General features: G+C 42.6%; 1 pseudogene; it reads left to right on the forward strand.

Annotated features, from left to right (window-relative positions):
- The first annotated feature begins 14,197 nt into the window (after positions 1–14,197).
- Positions 14,198–14,457, forward strand: LOC130289925 (U2 spliceosomal RNA; annotated as a pseudogene).
- The last annotated feature ends 404 nt before the right edge of the window (positions 14,458–14,861 follow it).

Genomic DNA, 14,861 nt, shown 5'->3' on the forward strand with positions numbered 1-14,861 from the left:
TGCGCATGCGTGTGTCCATGCGTGTTAGCATCGGATAACACCGATGCGACCGCGATTGCGCGTGCGCAGTTGCGTGTACCCATGTCAAGGGGTCTAGGCATGTGATCGATCATGTGGTCTAATGCCGACATACAGATAACTATAGAGGATGTAATGGCGCCTGACAACGCCACTACATGTGCGAACAGGCTGGGAAGGTATGTTTTTCCACTCCCCCTCATTACAGCTCCTAAATAGTTTTTAATGTGCACACCTGGAGCACTTTATTAATGCACTTTATATATGCACAACATTAATACTGGACTAGAATATATAGCACTTGATTGCCTAGCACAGTATATTGATATACTAATGGTTATTGTACTTTCACTTTTTTATGATGTTTTTATGTGCTTATACTGATATTTTTATGTAATTGGTTTATTGGAATTTTTAATTGAACACCTGATAAAATGTAACACTGTTGAGCACTAGTTTCTGCTTGAGAAAGACGGTGTGAGGCCGTTGAAACGTCGCATTCACTGCAGACCATGGGTCAAAAACACTGCATTTAATTTGATACTTGGAGTGCTGATGGAATCTTTTAGTCTTGGATATCTATACTTGGTCTGCGACTGGGAGCACGTTACCCTCCACGGGCACCCGCTATTTGCATTTGATTGAAAAGGTGTGCTGCTTCTACCAACGGTTCCTATATACATATATATTTATATATATATAATAAACGAAAGACAACCGCACTCCCATAAGATGCAAAAAGGTTAGGTCTTTATTCACACAAGCATGAAGGTGGCCACCTTCAAGCTTGTGTGAATAAAGATCTAACCTTTTTGCATCTTATGGGAGTGCGGTTGCCTTTCATTTATTACTTGGGGAGATTCGTGACCGGGATCTGCAGCAGCTGAATGCACCCTATCACCATTGTACCTACCCTGCGAGTGCTGCTCTCTTGGACTTTTTTCTATTTATATATATATATATATATATATATATATATTCTCCTTTAATTATTCCACTGCAATGATGACAAGGCAAGGAAAGAAAACGTACATTTTCTTGAGGATGATAAAAAGGTTTGTTGGTCTTTTTTCTTTTTTGCAATATCTCCTCTTACCAATAGATTTCCTAGAATTTTTCCTTTATAATGAGGTCTACCAAAACAGGCCCCCACATTTGGGATCTGCCCTAAGTAACCCCCAATATTTATTCACCCTTTTTTTTATCAGATTGATATGCCTATCATAAGCTTCTATAAACATAACTCAATTCGTTTTTTTGCTTTTCTCTATTTTTAGTTTTCAATAATTCTGTTCTGTCAAGCACAGCAACTTTGTCAATGAAACCTACTAATGTTTGAACTTCTTTTATCCTTGTGAAAAATGAAAAGAAAGAATAAATAAAAATATAAAGAAACAAAGCATCTAATGGTAAGTGTCTCCACATCTGACTAACATTTGAAAGTGTGTCGCTGATCCAGCAATATTGCCCATTAAATATAAGACAGACTCAGGACATGGCCATTTACCACTAACACAAGCACAGATCCTTGGTAAGCATGTTCATTACTGCCTGGTAAGTAAGTACTAAAGTCATGTTGGATAACCGCTTTAAAGGGGTACTCCGCCCCTAGACATCTTGTCCCCTATCCAAAGGATAGGGGATAAGATGTCAGATCGTGGGGGTCCCACCGCTGGGAACCCCTGCAATCTCTCCTGCAACTCCCCTGTCATATCCTGCATGGAGGGAACTTCATTCCATGTTTGATGAAGGGTGATAGAGGAGCCGGAGTATCGTGACATCACGGCCCCGACCCATTGTGATGGCCCACCTCTCAATGCACGTCTATGAGAGAAAGGTGGCCGTCACGCCCACTCCAATAGACCTGCATTGAGGGGGCGGGTCATGACATCATGAGAGGACAGGGCCATGAAGTCTCGATACTCTGGCTCCTGTATCGTTCGTCATCAGGCATGGAGTGAAGTTTGCTCCATGCAGCAGATCACAGGAGGTGCTGCAGGAGAGATCTGGGGGGGCTCCCAGTGGCGGGACCCCCGCGATCAGACATCTTATCCCCTATCCTTTGGATAGAGGATAAGATGTCTAGGGGCGGAGTACCCTTTAAGTCTAAACACAAACTCTTTCATCAGGAACCCTTCCTATGGGATGAAACTCTCGCTGGCAGTAGATAGTTTTCCTTTGTCTGGAGGAGAGATAATTCTTCCCTTCTTCCATGGAGCACTGCCTAAAAATAAAATAAGTTCCCATACACCTTGAGAATCAGTGCCCCCCACCCCCTCCCCCAATACGTATCATGGATATAACTAAGATTTAACAGGCCTAAAAGCACAGTCAAGGATGGTTTCCAACCATTTGTAGCATTAGTTAACCAAACTGCAATAATGCAAAAAGTAGTGCAACTATTTTTAACTGAATCAGTCATCAAGGGATGCATAAATAGTGCCATATAACAGATAGCATAAGAGGAAGAGATAAAGAACAAACAGTGGGTTTATCTTTAATGTTCTGTTGGCCAGATTACGACATTGACTCCCTTGTCAGCTTCCTTAATCCCCAAGGATTTGTATTTGCACAGGCATCAATTGTTTAGATTTAGTCATATTATTGTGTCTATGTTTGTCTAATCTTAAATTCTGAATGTCCCAGGCCACAGCATCAAAAAATATCTGTACAGCTGGAAACTGTTGTAATGATGATGATGACTGTGATGGTATATTGAGAGAAACCTCCTCCTACCTGAATGTTACCACACAGCAAATCCAGTATGTCAGTGGAACACTTGTCAGTCACTGATGGGTATAGGACAGGAGTACTCAACTAGTGGACTGCAGTTCAAACCCAGACCATAGCCCTTAATTGTCCAGAGCAGCAAGCAGCACCTCCTATCTGCAGATTCCTGCCTACCCCAGCTGGATTGGAGAACATCGTAAAGAGGGGTCTTATCTTCCTGCATCCCATTGTATTGGTGTCTTTAGGACACTAATACAACTGAATAGACAAAAGCTGGCTGAAGCCAGTAAACACTTTGCTCCCTGCCCGACTGCTCAGCATTCCCCTATTATGCCAGCATGATCAACACTGCCTGCATCATTCTGTTCTGGTCAAGCCTGACTAAAAGAGGCCAACGCAGCAATGCAACAGATGAGTATTCTCATGGGGAAAAGATATTTAGAGGTGTAAATAGCAGCAGCAAATACAGCGATCGGTACTCCATTCACGGCTAGCAGCTAGGCATGTGTAACCAACTGTTGTACGCACGAGAAATGTCCCGATGTAGCGGTGCACCGTATAGCCTCTATTCAGGTGCTAACACCCCCAAAGAAGAGCTTCACTAGCATAAGTACAAATGCAGCACAAGGAGACGTACAGGGGAGCACTCAAAGAGTCCACTCACGGTTACAGTGCCAGGATCTTCTTTATTCAGGTGCAGTTAAAACATCAGCTGGACGCCAGGTTCCCGTAGCAGGGTAAGCAGCTTTCACACCCGCACAAAGGGCGCTTCTTCAGACCACCTAGTGGTGGTCTGAAGAAGTGCCCTTTGTGCGGGCGTGAAAGCTGCTTACCCTGCTACGGGAACCTGGCGTCCAGCTGATGTTTTAACTGCACCTGAATAAAGATGATCCTGGCACCGTAACCGTGAGTGGACTCTTTGAGTGCTCCCCTGTACGTCTCCTTGTGCTGCATATTTAGAGGTGTGTTCACTAACCTGAAGCTCTCCAGTTGTTGTTAAACTGCAGTTCCCATCATGACCATCTGTCAATGCACGATGGATGTGTTTAGTTTGCAACAGCCAGAGAGTCACAAGTTGGGAAACAAAGATCAGCAGTACTCTTCCCCCAGCAGGGGCAAAGTTCATTAGAGGAAGCAGTGGCACAGTACATTAGAGGGACACATTTATTTTTGGGCAGAGATAAATACACAATTGGATATCTGTTAGGGTATAAAAGCCCCCCCCCCCCCAAGATAACAAGTTTGCCCCCCCTGTTAGAGACATGTCAATATTGTGGCATGTGGCAAGATCAGTTGACCCCTACATCCTAGAAATGCAGCACTTAATAAAGGAATAAGTTGTTCTCAGAGACAGAAATAAAGGGAAATCTGGTACTTAACTTCTTATCCTCTAACCACAGCAAAGGTAATAATTCTCTAAACACAAGGGGTCCATTTGCTGGGACCCCAAGATCTCCTGCTCTCCTCGTGTATGGTGGGGGTTGACGTGCTCCCTTCCATGCACTATCTATAGGAGAGCTGGAGATACACAAGCTGTCGTATAATTTATACACGAAGAAGTGAAGGTACTTTGGTACAAAAGTGGTCAGCAATTTCTGCTGATCCCTTTTTAGTAAATTTTGGTACCGCGGTATTCAAGAATTTAATAATGCTGGATGACGGTAATTCCCTTTTTGGTGATGGATGGTGGTTCCTTTTAGTAGCCAGACCATAGGAGTATTGCCGTTTGGATTATCTTTACCTTTCTGGGACATTTTAACTCATGGCAAATAATACTCAGCTTCACTATCACTCTCACTGTCATCCTCCCTACTCCTACTACAATCAGACACATCCGTCCTCTCACCACACTCATCATCCTCATACACAGATGATTTAACCCTATTAACCCTCTCTGCAAATGTGCCATGGGTTTTAGAATGTTGTGGATAACCTGCAGCCTGGAATGCAGCCATAGCTTTACTAATTTGGTGTATTTGGGCTTGCATTACCTTCATATCCGAGCGGTAGCTCTCTAGCAGGTTATGACTAGTACCTAGATCCGGTTTAGTCTCTTGTGTGTCGGATGGTGGGTTTTCTATGTGTTGATCTGTGTGAGTTGGAAGACTTAGGAATGGATTACTACTGGACAAACCACCATCCTCATGGGTTACAGTGGATTTAGGTCTGGCACCACACCAGTCTTAACTTATTGGTCGGATAATTAGTTCCGTCTGTAGACGTTGTACCTGCAACTTAAGTGACTGTGATTCCTGTTCAAGTGTAGTATTGTCAGACTGAAGCCGGTCATTGCAATTTTTTAAGTCAGTGACCGTCCCTTTTGTTGACTCTAAGTCCATATTTTACTGATCAATAAGATCTTGTAATTGACTTATATGTTCGTTTTGTTTTCTTAACCGATTACTGGCTACAATTGTAGTGTAAAGAAGTAGTGGAGATAGGTGCACAATAAGACTGTCTCAACGTTTTCCTTTGTCAGAGAGTAGAATCAAAGGCGGATGACCAGGGAGTCAGGAGTTTGTCTGGCGCAGAGAGGAACCATCAGACAGCCAAGTAAAATCAATGGATTTATTAGATGCAACGCGTTTCGCTGCGCATGCGCAGCTTCATCAGGCATGACAAGGGGAGGCTGGTAACAGGTATATATACCTCCAGGAATTAACCATTAGAGTGCTTTTTGAAAAGAGTTGTTACATAGAATTACATATCCATATGACAATATATGAAAAAAATATATAAATAAACAGAAATCACAAAAATAATAATAAGACAGCAATAAGAAAGCACAATGCAATCCTATAAACATATGTATATAAATATATATAATATAATTATAATTATCGCATGTGATGTGAATGTAACACCACAAGCGACTCAAGAAATCGCACCGCTAAATCGCCGGTGTGGCATTCAACAGCACAAGTTGGATATTATTTCAAAAAATATATATGATATAAAGAGTCATGTCAATTGATTCAAGAGATAGAAAAATTATTATTTAATTGTATATCGCTACCTTATTAAAAAATAAAATAGTAAAAAGTAAGTGACAGTGCGATAAACCAAACCGCAACTGATCAAAAAGGAAATGTATGAACACTACTTAGAGAATAAGATGAACTCAATTAACTAATGCGGTATTGAATACAGCAACCGGCGAAAACGCGGGGTGTGAATATTCGTACAAGAATCCAGATTAACAAACAATAAATAAATTAAAAATGCAAAAATGTTTATATGTAAAAAAGAAAGGAAAATAAACAAAACTTAGATAATAAAACATAAAGAATAAATAAATACACCGTGGGGTGCTCCAGGATGAACAGTACAGAAGGAACAAAGAAAAAATCAAGGTATAATATTTTCAAAATTAATCCATATGGAAAGATGGGAAATTTTTAAATCCCAAATTGTCAAATTATTTAACTGTATCGATACATTCATTAAAACCTTGAGGGTGCAAAGTATGTAGTTTGTGAATCCAAAAGGATTCGCGATTGTTCAGTCTTTGTATTCTATTGGGTAAATGAGTGGGGATAGTTTCTAAAATAATTAATTTTAAAGTTTCAGTGTTTTTTTGATGATAGAGAGTAAAGTGACGGGAAAGACTATGCAACAAAAAACCATGTTTTATGTTCCATCTGTGTTTGTTCATCCTGGAGCGCACCGTTTGTGTGGTACGGCCAACGTATTGGCGATCGCAACCACAGGTTAATAAATAGATAGCAAAAGTGGTGTCGAATCCTTAATTTTAAATGTTTGTTGTGTAAAAAAGGAAGAAAAAGTATCAGTTTGGATAATCCATTCACAACAGAGGCAGCGACTTTTTTTACAAGGAAAACAATATGGTTTAATAGAACAGGAATTCTGTGGTGTACGATATTCGGAAAATCTGCTGGGGGCTAATAAATTGCTGAGATTTTTGGAACGTCTGTAGGTGACATTAGGGACTGGGGTAATTAATTGGTTTAGAATTTTATCATTTTGGATAATGGACCAATTTTTAATTAATATTTTTCTAATATTAGATGCCTCAATATTGAAATTCGTAACAAAATTGTATCTAAAGGGGTTATGAAGCTGATTAGAACTGGATTTTTTTGAAATAGATGTAACCAAATCAGATTGTTTTTTATCTTTCACCTTCATATATGCCTTAGTAAGAAGCGATTTAGGATAGCCCTTTTGTATAAAGCGTTGTTTTAAAACCTCAGCTTGAGAGATAAAATCTGAATCAGAGGTGCAATTTCTACGAATTCGTAAATATTGGCCGAATGGCACCCCTCTTAGCCAGCTTGGATAATGTGCACTGTCGAACTGTAAAAAACTGTTAATATCGACAGATTTGAAAAAAGTCTTCGTAGAAATAGTGCCATCGACTGTTTTATGGATGTCAAGGTCTAAAAATTGGATGGAATTTTCTGCATAATGCATAGTAAATTTTATACCCCATGTGTTAGTGTTCAACTCTTGTACAAAGAGGTCATTCTATGTAACAACTCTTTTCAAAAAGCACTCTAATGGTTAATTCCTGGAGGTATATATACCTGTTACCAGCCTCCCCTTGTCATGCCTGATGAAGCTGCGCATGCGCAGCGAAACGCGTTGCATCTAATAAATCCATTGATTTTACTTGGCTGTCTGATGGTTCCTCTCTGCGCCAGACAAACTCCTGACTCCCTGGTCATCCGCCTTTGATTCTACACCTATCCAGGAGGGCTGCAGTGGACCTGCCTTCATATTTCTTCTGCTCCTAACCTTGTTGTGTGTGGGCGCACAACCAACTTCGGTAAGCGGCTTGGGAATCACTTTCCCCTACCCCCACCTGCAAGATCTACTGATCCCGCACATGAGGCGCCTTCCTTCCTTTGTCAGAGAGTGTTACATGTGTTGTATATTTTCAAATCCCAGTGCCTGGTGCCCACACATCATCACACTCTGACTCAGCACATGCCTTTAAGTTAGCTACCCATGCATCTACATCATACTTCAAATCCAACCTCTCATTTACATATTGAGTAACATCATAAATTAATTTTTCAGGAGTGGAAAGCATTTTAATGGGGTAGCTAAAGCCTCTCCTAAGCCCAAGTCACTATCGGTTACACTCATCTTAGTACCTATACTGTCTACACAGAAAAACAAACCAAGTATAATCAACAAATTGCAATCACAGAATTATTAATGTGTAATTTTTTGCGCCATGATCTGTTCTTTTTTTTGATACCACATTTGCATATAAAAAACTTTTAATACATTTTTTATATATATTTTTTAAATAAAATGTATTAAAAAAGTAGGAATTTTGGACTTTTTTTTTTTCGTTCACGCCGTTCACCGTACGGGATCATTAACATTTTATTTTAATAGTTCGGACATTTACGCACGCGGTGATACCAAATATGTCTATAAAAAAAAATTTTTACGCTTTTTGGGGGGAAAATAGGAAAAAACGGACGTTTTACTTTTTTATTGGGGGAGGGGATTTTTCACTTTTTTTTTACTTTTACATTTTTTTACATTTTTTTTTACACTTGAATAGTCCCCATAGGGGACTATTCATAGCAATACCATGATTGCTAATACTGATCTGTTCTATGTATAGGACATAGATCAGATCAGTGTTTTCGGTGATCTTCTGCTCTGGTCTGATCGATCACAGACCAGAGCAGGAGACGCCGGGAGCCAGACGGAGGAAGGAGAGGGGACCTCCGTGCGGCGTTATGAATGATACCAAATATGTCTATAAAAAAATTTTTTTACGCTTTTTGGGGGGAAAATAGGAAAAAACGGACGTTTTACTTTTTTATTGGGGGAGGGGATTTTTCACTTTTTTTTTACTTTTACATTTTTTTACATTTTTTTTTACACTTGAATAGTCCCCATAGGGGACTATTCATAGCAATACCATGATTGCTAATACTGATCTGTTCTATGTATAGGACATAGAACAGATCAGTGTTTTCGGTGATCTTCTGCTCTGGTCTGATCGATCACAGACCAGAGCAGGAGACGCCGGGAGCCAGACGGAGGAAGGAGAGGGGACCTCCGTGCGGCGTTATGAATGATCGGATCCCCGCAGCAGCACTGCGGGCGATCCGATCATTCATTCAAATCGCGCACTGCCGCAGATGCCGGGATCTGTATTAATCCCAGCACCTGAGGGGTTAATGGCGGACGCCCGCGAGATCGCGGGCGTCGGCCATTGCCGGCGGGTCCCTGGCTACGATCAGCAGCTGGGATCAGCCTCGCATGACACGGGCATCGCTCCGATGCCCGCGGTTATGCACAGGACGTAAATGTACGTCCTGGTGCGTTAAGTACCACCTCACCAGGACGTACATTTACGTCCTGCGTCCTTAAGGGGTTAAAGGGGTACTCAGTTGAAAAACTTTTTATTTTAATTTTTTTTAAATCAACTGGTGGCAAAAAGTTAAACAGATTTGTAAATTAATTCTATTAACAAATCTTAATCCTTCCAGTACTTATTAGCTGCTGAATACTACAGAGGAAGTCCTTTTCTTTTTGGAACACAGAACTCTCTGCTGACATCACAAGCACAGTGCTCTCTGCTGACATCTCTGTCCATTTTAAGAACTTTTCCTTTTCATAAGGGGTAAAAGGAGAAAAAGCCCCCCAAAATGTGTAGTGCAATTTCTCCCGAGTACGGAAATACCCCATATGTGGCCCTAAACTGTTTCCTTGAAATTTGACAGGGCTCCAAAGTGAGAGAGCTCTATGCGCATTTCAGGACTAAATTAGGGATTACATAGGGGTAGACATAGGGGTATTCTACACCAGTGATTCCCAAACAGGGTGCTTCCAGCTGTTGCTAAACTCCCAGCATGCTTGGACAGTCAGTGGCTTTCCGGAAATGCTGGGAGTTGTTGTTTTGCAACAGCTGCAGGCCCTGTTTTGGAAACACTGCCGTCCGATATGTTTTTCATTTTTATTGGGGGGGGAGGGAGAGTGTAAGGGGGTGTATATGTAGTGTTTTACCCTTTATTGTGTGTTAGTGTAGTGTAGTGTTTTTAGGGTACATTCGCACTTGCGGGCGTTTACAGTTAGGAGTTTGTGCTGCGGTGAAAATTTGTATCAGCCCAAACTTGAAGCAGAAAACTCACTGTAAACTCACCCGTGTGAATGTACCCCGTACATTCTCATGGGGGGGGGGCAAACCCCCAGCTGTTACAAAACTTCAACTCCCAGCATGTACTGACAGACCGTGCATGCTGGGAGTTGTACTTTTGCAACAGCTGGAGGCACACTGGTTAGAAAACCTTCAGTTAGGTTCTGTTACCTAACTCAGTATTTTCCAACCAGTGTGCCTCCAGCTGTTGCAAAACTACAACTCCCAGGATGTACTGATCGCCGAAAGGCATGCTGGGAGATGTAGTTGTGCAACAGCTGGAGGTACGCAACTACAACTCCCAGCATGCCGAGACAGCTGTTTGCTGTTTGGGCATGCTGGGATTTGCAGTTTTGCAACATCTGGAGGGCTACAGTTTAGAGACCACTGCACAGTGATCTCCAAACTGTGGCCCTCCAGATTAGAAATGAGCGAATCGAAGTTGACGAACCCGAATTCATTACGAATTTCATGAAAAATTCGATTTGCAACGAATACGAATATCGCCGCGATTCTATCGCACAAATTGCTTCATTAAACTCCATTTTACAGCGTTCCAGCCTATTGGAGACCTAAGATGGCGGATCCACATGTGAGTACATGGGGCAGGGGATTATGGGAGGGCGGGAAACAGCGACAGGAATGAAGGTAGGCGGGCTGACCCTGAACCACATGTGAGATGCAGCCTATCAGTGTTCACTGACCCCTGTGATGTCACAGCCCTTATATAATCGGCGGCCATCTTGCCTCTCTTCATTTCATCTATGCACTCAGATGGAGAGGACGGGACTGCGTGTGTGTGAATAGCTCATACCACAGCGTTACACTGAAACTGCTAGTCATATCAGCATTAGGAAAGGCAGGAGTGCAGAGTGCTGTGCTGTAACACTGAGAAGGATAATTGATTGCTAAAACTCCTATTCACGTTATTGAGCATTGCAGCAGAGAGGGGCAGATAGCTGTCAGCTGCCTCATACTGATCTCCAAGTTGCCTGAACTTTCTGAAGCATCTTATCTCCTCATTTTTCAGCCCAATTGAGTTTATTTTTATTTGCTCCACAAATCTTCTGCTGCTCAGAATTGTGTGACAGAGTGCAAGTTAGGTTTTGTGGTGCTGCACTGTTGGGTCCTGCTGCTGTTCAGAAATAAGTCATATCAGTGTGGACTTTAGTGCCTTTTTACCATTTTTCACCTGTTACTCTGTCTCTGTGCTAAATTCAGTGTTATACCACACGTTATACACCTGCCGGAGTATTAAAGAAAAAACTTTTTCCTGCGTACAAATACTCTTAACAGTGGCCTTATCATTGCAAAGGGCCTACATACAAGCAAATAGCGTACCATATACCACCTTTTTTTCTGTCTCTGTGCTAAATTGAGTGTTATACCACACGTTATACACCTGCCGGTGTATTAAAGAAAAAAAAGTTTTTTCTGCGTACAAATACGCTTAACAGTGTTCTTAATATTGCAAAGGGCATACATACAAGCAAATAGCGTACCATATACTACCTTTTTTCTGTCTCTGTGCTAAATTAAGTGTAATACCACACGTTATACACCTGCCGGTGTATTAAAGAAAAAAAAAGTTTTTCCTGCGTACAAATACGCTTTTTCAGTGTCCTTATCATTGCAAAGGGCCTACATACAAGCAAATAGTGTACCATATACTACCTTTTTTTCTGCCGCTGTGCTAAATTCAGTGTTATACCACACGTTATACACCTGCCGGTGTATTAAAGAAAAAAAAGGTTTTCCTGCGTACAAATACGCTTTTTCAGTGGCCTTATCATTGCAAAGGGCCTATATACAAGCAAATAGCGTACGATATACTACCTTTTTTCCTGTCTCTGTGCTAAATTCAGTGTTATACTACACGTTATACACCTGCTGGTGTATTAAAGTAAAAAAAAGGTTTTCCTGCGTACAAATACGCTTAACAGTGGCCTTATCATTGCAAAGGGCCTAAATACAAGCAAATAGCGTACCATATACTACCTTTTTTTCTGTCTCTGTGCTAAATTCTGTGTTATACCACACGTTATACACCTGCCGGTGTATTAAAGAAAAAAAAGAAAAGAAAAAGTTTTTCCTGCGTACAAATACGCTTAACAGTGCGCTCATCATTGCAAAGGGCATACATACAACAAAGGAGTGTACTATTTACTACCTGTTTTTCTGTCTCTGTGCTAAATTCAGTGCTATTCCACACATTAGTATACACCTGCTGGTGTATTTAAAAAAAAAAAAAAAAGTGTTTTTTCTGCGTAGAAATACGCATACCAGTGCGCTCATCATTGCAAAGGGCATACATACAACAAAGGAGTGTACTATTTAGTAACTGTTATTCTGTCTAGGGCCTATATACTTTGAAAGGACAGCCGTAAGTAATCGCCTGCTGCTGTTCTATACCCTCATAAACGCACTAAGTATGTCAGGCAGGGAAGTGCCAGGACGTGCACAGAGAAGGGGCAGAGGCCGACATACGTCAGGCAGAGTTGGCAGCAGACTTGGGGCGAGTGGCAGCAGGAGTCGCAGCAATTGGCCTGTGCTCCCGTTAACACCCAGCGGTCATGTCGTCGACCCATCTCTCCTCGTAAATTGGTTTGCACACTCATCCCCATCATCACAAGTGACATCTGACAACCCCAGTCAAGAGTCGGTGGGTTCCTCAGACACAACCCTCAGTTGGCATGGCCCGGGAGCAGTTCCCGTAATACCATTGCCTTTGTCCTATACTGTTCCCTCTCCCAAAGAAGTATCTCATGCTTTGGGTTCAGCTCCACTATTTAGTGAGGACGATGTACTAGCGGACAGTCAGCAGCTAATGGGCAGCCAAGAATGTGAGGAGACATGCGTCGCTTGCTCCGCAAGGCAGGCAAGTAGTGATGCGGAGAGTGACGTGGGAGGCGATGTTTCAATTGTTCAGGGTCCTGAGGCAGACACTTTGTGGAACACGAGGAGGGCAGAAGCCGGGGCTTCATCATCATCAGGAGAAGAGATTTGCTCTTTGTCTATGAGGCAGCAAGACGGTAACACGGTTGGCAATCAGCGTGGTGGTGGCAGTAGTGGAAATTCAGGAGCCAAACGTGCAAGGGGGAGACCACCTGCTTCGCGGTAAGCTACCATTCAGGGAGGTGCCAATAGCAGTGAAATAGTGCAGAATGCGGGTGGGAAAATCAGCTACTCTGCGGTGTGGTTGTTCTTCATAAAGAATCCGGAGGACCTTAGCGTAGTCACATGCAAAATCTGTCGGCAGAAAGTGAAGCTTGGCCAGGGTCCCAATCTCGGCACCACGGCCCTGCGTCAACACATGATTCGCCACCATAAAGCGGCCTGGGATAACCGTGGCTCGGATGTAGTGGTCCAGCCTGCCGCATCACCCAGTGGCCATTCGCTCCCTCCGTCATCCAGCCAAGGCTCCACCACCTCAGCCGAAGGGAGCATTGTGTCAATCCGTCCTTCTTGCGCTCCTGCTTCTTCCGCTCGTAGTCAGCCATTCCGCCAACAATCGATTGGCGAAGCCATGTCAGAGAGACAATAGTATGCGCCCACTCATCCAACGGCGCAGAAGTTGAATGTGCTCCTGTCCAAGTTGCTGGTGTTGCAGTCCCTCTCTTCCCAACTGGTGGACTCTGCAGCTTTCAGGAGATTGATGGCTTGTGCCAAGCCGAGGTGGAGAGTCCCAAGCCATCATTTCTTTGCGAAGAAGGCAGTAAACTGTAAACTGCAGATGACCATGTTGTGGTAGTTACCATGGATACCCAAGTGATGTGTGAGCTAACACATAGGCCCAACAGATTCCAAGAAGGCCAGAATCACCAGCGGCACCACCTACGGTTGTCAGGTTACCCGGATTCAGCAAATACCAGAGTCCAAAATGATGCAGGTTTATACTGTTAATTTTCAGTTTATCGTTACAGTTGGTGTTATTCCATGTCGGAAGGGACGCAGCTACAGCCAGTGGGGTAACTAGAGACAGGCAGGCAGCTATGTGCAACAAAGGTAGGCGTGTTGTTTTCATATGCAGATCTGAAATATTGTCTTATATGCAAGAGGAGGAGTGATGGGGGTTCAGGCAAAAGCCAGGCTATGGATTGCATTGCTAAATGCTCCATCAGAGTGCAATGGTCTCCTGTCCTTTTTTTAAGTGATGATGTGGGTTTAGCCTGTGCTGTATGTATGTATGGGTGGCTGACTGCCACCCACCCACCCAGAGAGTGTATGGGAGGCTGGTTGGCTGCCAGCCTTCCTTCCATTCCTATGAGTAATGTGAGTGCTCATGAAGGGGACATGGTTGGGTCCACCCCTTTCCCGGTTATCCTCTCTAGGCCTTTTGGCTTAGATAAAGTGTAAAAAAAGAAAGGATCTTGCGACAGATCGCATCCTCAGGCACGTTTTTTTTTGTGTGATTACTTGCACTTGGGTGACTTGTGAGCACATACTGATACGTTCCCTATCTGGGGACCATAAATTAAATGGATTTTTGAGAAAGGGAGCTGATTTGGAAGCTTGCTTCCATCGCCCTATGCATTGACCCGATGTGGCAGTATCTTTGGGTAGTGAACAGTGCACCACCCCATTCCAGTGTTAAACAAGAAAGATTCTCATTTAATCCTCCGTGGGTGAGAGTTTGAGAATTGGAGACCAAAATGAAGAGTTGCACTGACTGGTTTATGAACGTCTATTCATTTAGCGTTTTAATGACCATGTTTGCACACTGGTTTGTGTAAAAAAAATAAAATAAAACTAAATAATAATAATCTAGCACACCTGTGCAGGTTTGACATGACATGACAGGTAGCTGTCTTGTGGGTGGTGCTGAATCCTGTTAAATGACGTGAGGGTCTCATGCCTATACACAAGGGTGTGTCATTGCTGTTGCTTGACCATGCATTGGTTTCTGTGGTCAGTGAATGATAAAAACAAAATTTACCATCCATTGATGGATGGGAAATCCGCCATGAGGCATTTGTTTTTAGAA

This window comes from Hyla sarda, chromosome 8 (genome assembly GCF_029499605.1).
Source record: "Hyla sarda isolate aHylSar1 chromosome 8, aHylSar1.hap1, whole genome shotgun sequence".
Taxonomy (NCBI): Eukaryota; Metazoa; Chordata; class Amphibia; order Anura; family Hylidae; genus Hyla; species Hyla sarda.